The sequence below is a fragment of the Vigna radiata genome, unplaced genomic scaffold (assembly GCF_000741045.1).
Source record: "Vigna radiata var. radiata cultivar VC1973A unplaced genomic scaffold, Vradiata_ver6 scaffold_390, whole genome shotgun sequence".
In the NCBI taxonomy this organism is placed as follows: Eukaryota; Viridiplantae; Streptophyta; class Magnoliopsida; order Fabales; family Fabaceae; genus Vigna; species Vigna radiata.
In genome coordinates, this window is record NW_014542628.1 from 65,112 (window position 1) to 75,044 (window position 9,933).

Below are 9,933 nucleotides of genomic sequence, written 5' to 3' on the forward strand. Positions count from 1 at the left end.
TTTGTGAAATACAAAAATCAAAAGGTGAAAAGAGAGAACTTTCAAAGGTTTACAAAAATCGTAAAAGAGAGAACTTTCAAAAGATTCTTAAATCGCAAGGAAAAAGATAATTCAAGTGCAGTGGAAAATAGTTTACTACGTTAAAAGTAAAGTCGACTTGAAATGTAAAAGTGCAGGGATAGAAGATTCAAACGCAATTTTTATACTGCTTCGGCCAAACTGCCTACATCTAGTGTCCTTCCTGTACCCGGAAGCAAATGCACTATAATGGTCAAGGTTTTTACAAGAAGGTTTTTATAGAGACCTCCACGTCAAAATATAAAAACACCTCTCTAACCCTCTAACCAAAATATAGGCATATACACACAAAGAACAACAAGATATCCCCTCTCCTGTAGTCTTTAATCACTTTGAACAATCCTCAAAGTCCTAGAACGCAACACGTCTTCTTCCTGTAATCACAACACGGCAGCCATGATAACGGTTGAAAAACCGTTATTTTTATGCTTAATTTTGATATCAAATGCACCCTTGTTGACTTAGAAACTTGCTTTGACTCATGATTTTTCTTTAGTTTTGTGAATAAAAGAGTTGAGGACATGTTTTATGATTTTATCATTAGATTCCCTTGATTTTGTAGGTTTTTGGAATGAATTGAAAGAAAGGTTGAAGTACCAAGGATTGCAGTGCAGAAAAGTCAAATATAATGCAGAAAAGTCAACCAATCAACCAAAAAAGTCAACCAGTTGACCATAATGTTGACCAAAGCGCTGAGCGGTAGTTTTGGGCACTGAGCGGTTTTGGGGCAAACCGTTGAGTGCCGTTTTTGAGTGTTGAGCGGTTTGGACGTGAGCTTTGACCTGTTTTATGTTATTTTTATGTTCTGTTTGGGCTTGGAATTATTTTCTGTTATTTTTATGCCCTATTTAAAGGCCTAGACACTCTAGAGAATGTATCTTTTGATGGCTTAGGCATAGAAACACACTTTTCACCCTTTGGGGGTAGATTTGGATGGTGACAACTCTCCTTTTCTCCTCTTTTGGGCTCCTATCTTCATTCTTTCATTCCATTCACCTAGTTTCTCCATGACGATGGGGAACTAAACCTTATTTGTTGCTGGGACAAGATGTAACCTTTAAACTCTCCTATATTGAAATTATTATTTTATTCATGTGCTTGCATATGCTTATATTATCAATTGTTGGGTTCTTTGCATTTGCTTAATGCTTTTATCGTTTAACTCATTCGGTAAATGTTGTTTGTCTTTATTGATACGGAGAAGTACAGTAATGTCATGAACTGGGGGGAATTCCTTGATTATGCTAATACCGCCTAGAGATAGGGGTAGGATGATCAATTGTATTTTGCTTCCGTTTATCATGCATTGCTAGTTACTAGGGGAGGCTAAAGATAGCAAGCTAATAATTAGTAATAGGCTCTTTTCGCCAAGAGATTGGGTTTAGGGTAGACTAAGAAAGTTTGCATGACAATATGATAATAAAGCGAATTTAATAAGAAAAGTAGATATATGAGAGTGATTGGGTGAAATCTGAACCCTAACAACAAACCCATCTCATATTATCTACATCATCCATCCACTTTTGTGTTTAACCTCAATTGATCAAATTGCATTCATGTTTATTTTTCCGTACTTTATATTCAAAAACCCCAAAATATTGTTCTTATTGTCTTGATTGGTAAAGCAAAAGCACAACAATTTAGTGCCATGAGTCTATTGGGAAAACGATACTTGGACTTACCATTTTATTATTACTTGATACGATCTGGTACACTTGCCAGAGTGTTAACAAGCCACAATCTTCCAGAGATTGAGAAAAGTGGTCGATCACGTTCCAAACACATATATGTGCAGTATGATCAATCTGTATGTCATCACAAACACTTGTTGTTCAAGCAATCACCAAAGAATGATCACCACGGTCTTCTTGATGATTTCTTGGAGCTTAGCACGTTCTGCAAAATCTGAAAAGAATCACTGAAATCGTTAAAATCACAAAAGTCTTTTTCAGAAATCAAATTTGTGTCTATATTTAGTTTATCACAAAATTGACGCTCCTCTAGTCGATTGTGCTACTAATGCAGTCGACTCAATGCAGACAATTATAACAGTTATAACAGATAATAACAATCATACCAACCTAATTGATTCCACATTTAATATAATTGATTAACAATTAATGCTTGGTCAAAGATACAAAATATAGTCGTTATACTTCACAAGCATTAACAGATTTCCAAAACAAAACTAACTAAGTCGAATGGTTTGCACACATAGTCGACTAAGTTACACTTTAATGCAGTTTTGAAAAAGTTTTTTTCGAAAACTATTCACAGCATACTTTGAAAAAGTTTGTGCAAAGACACGAGTTTTAATCGACTTGCTTCATAATGAAATCGACTTAAATTGTTGTTTTGCAACACAATATAAGTTTTACAAAAGTGTATGTGGTTTTTCTTTTCCAAAACAAATGTTATGCATTCACAGATAATACCTCATGTAGTACACAGTGAATTTGCATATAATGACAGAATCAACACAAACATGTTCTCAAGTAATTATAAACATGAAAGTAATGAACATGTAACACATATCAATACATGTGTTATTAATAATGTGTTGTCATCATCAAAAACTAGAAACACTGTGAGATTGTAAGATTTAGCTAAATCAGTGCTCCCTTTATCAACAATCTCAACAATCTCCCCTTTTCTTTATGATGCACAACCATGATTAATAAACAACCATGTTTGTACACAACAATTCATATAATCATTCATATATTCACACTGTATCAATACAAATGATTAAACAACTGATCAAATTCAGAATAAACATTGAAATATGATATCAGATCAATAAAAAAAAAGTCTATCAGAATTTAAAATGAATATATTAGTATCCAAAATTATCAAGCAATCAAATAAGCAATAAGCAATCAAACTTTCTCCCCCTTTGTGCATTAGCAAAAAAGGTATGCTCTATGATAATGATATGCTGATAAACAATTTAAACAGAGATGCATCAGTAGAAACATATTAATCAATCAATGATGCTCCCCCTGTCATAGATAATCACATGATAAAAAAATAATTTCCCCCTTAAATGTAGGCATGTGAAATATTTAATCTATTATGCAATGCTCCCCCTGTCATTATGCATGTTTTATAATCAAAACCCAAATGCACAATGCAGTTTTCACAGATTTTAGAGCATATTAAAAGCATGTGACAAAATTGTATCAAAACCATAAATTGTATAATCAAATCAATTAAGCATAGATATAATCAATCAATAATGTCAATAATATCTCAAATATATCAATCAATCAAAGAAATAGAGATATATTGAAAGAAACAATATATGATATGAGATCAATAAACCAAATAACTAGATTCCAATAAATGAAACTTATAACCCTTGTAAACCAGTAGTTGATTGTTCTCCATTTGCAAAATCCATTGAGTACAAACTCCAGTAGTTTAACCAGAAGCAATGTTCCTACAAAATCTTTCAAGATCTTTTGTAGATCAAGCATTTTAAAATCATAGTAATGCAAGAATTTATACATATATGAATTGAATTATGTAGAATTATCAATGTAACAGTAAACATAGCATAATCAACTTCATTCAACACAAAATCGATTTTAATTTGATTTGAACAGATTCAACTATTAAATTAACACTGATCAAATTAAAAACAAACATCTGATTTCATTAATAGTTCAAAACAATATTACAACCAGATATATCAATAGATAATGGCTCATAATGCCATCTTAAAGGAAATTCTAAAAACAAACAAAATACTTTATCAAAATACTATATTAGTCTTTCTTTTTCTTTTTGTTTAAGAAATCTCCAAGAATCATATCACTATTGTTGTCATCAGTATTTTCTTCCTCAGTACTCTTATCTACACTTATCTTTGAACACACATCTAGAGTACTTTCTTCTTCTTCGGATTCCTTCTCTTTTCAACACTCATTTCTTGATCTTGAGACAAAAACTTTGTTGAAAAACAGGTTGGCTTCATTTTAACACCAAGAGGGGGGCTGAATTGGTGAGCTTTCAAAATCAGAGTCTTTTCACAATCTTTTTCACAAAGTGTAAAACTTTACAAGTTTTCTTGAATCGCAAGTAATAGAAATTTAAGTGCAGTGGAAAATCAAAGTAGACTACATAAGTAACAGAGTCGATTGAATGTAAAAGTGTAGGGATAGAGAATTCAAACGCAGGTTTTTATATTGATTCGGCCTCAATGCCTGTATCTAGTGTCCTTCCAATACCAGGAAGCAAATGCACTATAATGGTCAAGGTTTTTACAATAAGGCTTTTATAGAGACCTCCACGTCAAAAATATAAAACACCTCTCTAACCCTCTAACCAAAATATAGGCAATACACATAGCAAGACTTGCAGCAAGATATCCCCTCTCCTGCAATCTTCAACCCACTTTGAACAATCCTCAAAGTGTACCAGACTCTACGAGTCTACCCCCTGTAATCACAACATGAACAACAATCACCACAGAATGCCACATGAGCCTTGATCAACCAAAGAACACCTCAATTGTGCAGATAATGATCAAGCAGTAGGCACAATTGGATTCTCGTTCAGAAACTCTTCCAAGAAAGATTTCCATCGTCTTCTAGATGAGTTCTTGGAGCACTAAATCACAGAGAAACAATCTGAAACAGAATATGAAAATGTTAATTTTTCCAAAAGTTCTCTGAATAACTCAGGTCTCGTCTATTTATAAATTTCTATAAATAAGACGCTCCTGTAATCGACTAAGCTACTAATACAGTCGACTGTCCTCTGACAGTAATAACAGTTAAGTCAAAGTAGTAGCTGTCAAGTCAAACAAATTAATTCCACATTTAATACAGTTGACTCTCATTCAATGCTTAACTAACTTTTAAAAATATAGCCGCTACTGTTCACAAGCATAATAAAATCACAAATAAAACAACTAACAAAGTCGAATGCAAAACGCACACAATCGACTTTGACACATCTGCACATATTGAAATTTTTTTCAATGCAAAATATCACATAGCACTGCATTTGAAAATCTGTGCAAAGTCTTCAGTCTTAATCGATTCAATTAACAATGAAGTCGACTTGAACTATCAGATTTGCCACACAATTTAAGTTCACAAAAGTGCATGTTGTTTTCTTCTTCGAAAATATGTGTAATGCAACCAGAAATGATGTAACATATACAAACTCAGTAAATGTGCATTCACAAATCAAAATCAACACAAGACATGTTCAATAAGATATCAATCAATAAACAACAGAACATGTAACACATAACAAAACATGTGTTATTAATAATGTGTTGTCATAATAAAAAACAGAGTGATTAAAGCACTATGAGATTAAGGTTAACTAAACTAGTGCTTCCCTTATCAACAATCTCAACAATCTCCCCCTTTTTTGATGATGCACAACCATGATTAATAAACAACCATGTTTATACACAAATAGCTCATAAAATCAATATAAGATCAAGCAAGCAAAATAATTGATTTTATCTAATGTGTTTAATCAAAGTATCAGAGCAAGTAAACAAGTAAAATTATATTTCTCCCCAATTACTCTGAATAAAACTGATCAAGCAAACAATCACATATCAAGCAACATAAGCAGATTAATCAATCTTTCACAATATTTCTCCCCCTTTGTGCATTAGCAAAAAAGGTGTGTTTCATATACGGATATGCTAATATCAAAAGAAATAGAGATGCATCAGTAAAAATAAGTAGTTTAAACATGCAATGATGCTCCCCCTATCACAGATATTCACATGAGATAGATAAACCCCCTTAGAATGTAGGCATGTGAAACATCTATGCATACAAATAATAGTCCCCCTGTCATTATGCATATAGCAAAATCAGAATTAGATGCACAATGCAGTCACACAGATAACAGAGCATGTAATCAATTATGTCAAGATTGTATCAGAGATATGATTGCACAATTCAATCGAGCAAAGATACAACTATCAACAATCTCACAATATAGTTTTATTGCAAAACAGTCATATAAGAACATAGATATATTGAAGAAAACTGATATAAAAAGATGAAGAAATTGATAACCAAATTCCAATAATTGGAATTTATAACCCCTATATTTTATAAGTCGATTTGACCAATAACCAAGTCGATTTTCATTGCTTTCCAGACAGATATGATCCAGTAATGGGTTCCATAACAATGTTTCCTGCAAAACCTTTCATAGTCTTTTGCAGATCAAGCAATATAATATTACAGTAATGCAAGAAATTCAACATATAAGAAGTGAATATGCAACATGATCAATGTAATAGTGAAAAACACTCATAGTCAATTTCAATCATAAAAAAGTCGATTCAACATTCATTTTATACTACTATCATTTAGAATGCCCAATTCATTCCGAGTAGTAAAAAATCTTTCTCTGTTTATAGGTTTTGTAAAGATCTTAGCCCATTGATGTAAGGTGTCTACATATTCAATCTTGATTTCACCCTTGAGGATGTGATCTCGTATGAAGTGGTGCCTTATCTCAATATGCTTAGTTTTAGAATGTAAAACATGATTTTTCTTAAAATTAATAGCACTTGTACTATCACATTTCAGAGGAATATTATTTAGTTTAATACCATAATCTTCTAACTGACTCTTAATCCAAAGAGATTGTGAACAACAACTTCCTGCTGCTATGTACTCAACTTCTATGGTGGACAATGCCACACAAGCTTGTTTCTTTGAATTCCAAGAGATCAAAGAGGATCCAAGTAAGTGACATGTGCCACTAGTGCTCTTTCTATCTAGCTTACAGCCTCCAAAATCAGAATCACTATATCCTTTGAAAAAGATGTTTGTACTATTTAGATACCATAGTCCTAGACTTTTGGTTCCTTTGAGGTATATTAAAATTCTTTTAACAATAGTTAAATGTGATTCTTTAGAAGAAGACTGAACCCTAGCACAAAGACACACACTATGCATTATGTCAGGTCTACTAGTAGTTAGATATAGCAATGAGCCAATCATACCTCTGTACATTTTTTGATCTACACTCTTTCCAGTTTCATCAAGATCTAAGTAACAATTTCTTGCCATAAGAGTAGCAGCTTCCTTGCAGTCTAGCATCTTGAATTTCCTTAGCAGATCAGTGCAATACTTTGATTGATGAATAAATATTCCATTTCAGGCTTGTTTTACTTGAAGGCTAAGGAAGTATGTTAGTTCACCCATCATGGACATTTCAATCTCATCCTGCATTGTCTTAGAAAATTCTTTGCATAGTACAGGATTAGTTGATCCAAAGATGATATCATCAACATAAATTTGCACATACAATTTATCTTTATTTAAAATTTTGATAAACAGAGTTGAATCTACTTTACCCCTTGAGAATCCTTTCTTTATGAGAAATTCACTCAAACGCTCATACCAGGATCTTGGTGCTTGCTTTAATCCATATAGAGCTTTTCTTAATTTGAATACATGATCCAGATGTTCAAAGTCTTCAAACCCGGGAGGTTGTTCCACATATACCTCTTCCTTGATGTATCCATTTAAGAAGGCACTCTTAACATCCATCTGATATAACTTGAATTTCATTACTGACGCAATGGCAAGTAGAATTCTTATAGCCTTTAATCTGGCCACAGGTGCATAGGTTTCATCATTGTCGATTCCCTCTTCCTGACTATAACTTTTTGCCACAAGTCTGACTTTATTCTTTATGATTTCTCCAGAGTCATCCAACTTGTTTCTAAAAAACCCATTTTGTGCCTATGACTTGAAAATCATCTCTTCTTGGTACCAGCTCACATACATTTTTTCTTTTAAATTGGTTTAGTTCCTCCTCCATAGCCATCATCCAATTTTCATCTCTAAGAGCATCTTTGATTCTTTTAGGCTCAATCTTGGATACATACACAACATTCATGTAGAACTGATTCAATTGTCTTCCTGTGGACACTCCTATTGAAATATCTCCAATTATGTTGTTAGTGACCACATTCTTTAGCACTTTCCATTCTTTAGTCGATTCTGGTCTGGGAGAGTCGATTAGCTCGTCACAGTTTTCTCTGCCAGTTGTTTCTTCAGGCTCTTCCTCCTCTCCACCTGAATTTTCTTCTTAGTGAATTTTATAATGTGTTCAGATTTATCAGTAGCCTCAATACATTCATCAAAGGCAACGTGAACAGATTCCTCAACATTCATAGTTCTTTTGTTGTACACACGATAAACTTTACTTGTTAGAGAATATCCTATGAAGATAGCTTCATCTACCTTGGAATCAAACTTTCCAAGATTTTCTTTACCATTGTTTAGTACAAAGCATTTCCTTCCGAAGACTCTTAAATGAGAGATATTTGGTTTTCTTCCCCTCAGCAGCTCATAAGGAGTTAGCTTCAATATTGATCTTATGATAGTTCTGTTCAGCACATAGCAAGCAGTGCTAACCGCATTAGCCTAGAAATACTTAGGCATGTTCCTCTCGTTCAACATTGTTCTAGCAAGCTTTTCAAGAGCTCTATTCTTCCTTTCAACTACTCCATTTTTTTGTGGAGTTCTAGGTGCAGAGAATTTATGTGATATTCCCATTTCAGCTAGATAATCATCAAAATCCTTATTCTGAAATTCTCCTTCATGGTCACTTTTGATAGATTTAATCCTGAGGTCCATTTCATTCTGAATGACATCAACAAATCTTTTAAATACTTTAAACGTGTCATTCTTGACAGTTATGAAGTATGTCCATGTATATCGAGAATAGTCATCAACTATGGCTAGTCCATAAGAGTTTCCACCAAGGTTTTTTACTCTTGAAGGTCCAAATAGATCCATGTGCAGTAGTTGTAGAGGTATTGAAGTCGACATCTCTCTTTTTCTTTTGAAGGATTATCTTGTTTGCTTTCCTTTTTGACATGCATCACATAATTTTTCTGAAGCATAGCGTATTTTTGGAAGGCCGCTTACAAGATCCTTTGAGACCAATTTGTTCAGTTGATTCATGTTGATATGAGCAAGTCTCTTATGCGATAGCCAAGCATCTTCTTCTTTAGTGATCAGGCAGACAACAGAGTTAAATGATGTTTCCTTGAAATCGATTACATAAATGTTGTTGAATCTTTTTCCCACCAATAATAACTCTTTTGTTGACTCGTCGCTAATCAAACAATATTTAGGCTCAAAGGTGATCCTTAGAAATTTGTCACACAACTGATTGATACTAAGTAGATTGCGTTTCAACCCTTCAAGAAGAAGAACATTTTTAATTTCATAAAATGAAAGAGTATTCATCTTACCTATACTGATGATCTTCCCTTTATTGCTGTCTCCATATGTAACATGACCAGTGGTTTTATAAGATATATTTGAGAACTTTGTAAGATCTCTCGTCATATGTCTTTAGCATCCACTGTCCAAGTACCAAGTAGAAACTTTTGTTTCTTGTTTCGGCTACCTTAGACTTTGCCGTCATGATTAGATCATCATCATTAGTCGTGATCCTCTTGTCAACACTTTGACTTTTTTGTTCATTCTTTTCATTGAGAAATCTTGTGAATTTGCCAGCCAGCAGATTTAGTCTTTGTGATCCAGAATCATATTTAACACCATAAGTTGCCTTCTTTTGCAAGATTCCTGTTTCAAGAGATTCATCAAATTCATTAGTACCAGAATTTGATTTCTCATTGCAAGTGGCAGATATCAAATCAATTTTGAATTCCCATATCCTTTTAGTTTGAGAACCAGAAGCCATTCCCAAGTATATAGTCGATTCAAGAAAAAAGAAGTCGACTAGTTTTTCAAATATCTTATGAAAACCAGCTCTGGTGCCAATTGTTGGAAAACAGGTAGGCTTCGTTTCACACCAAGAGGGGGGGTGAATTGGTGA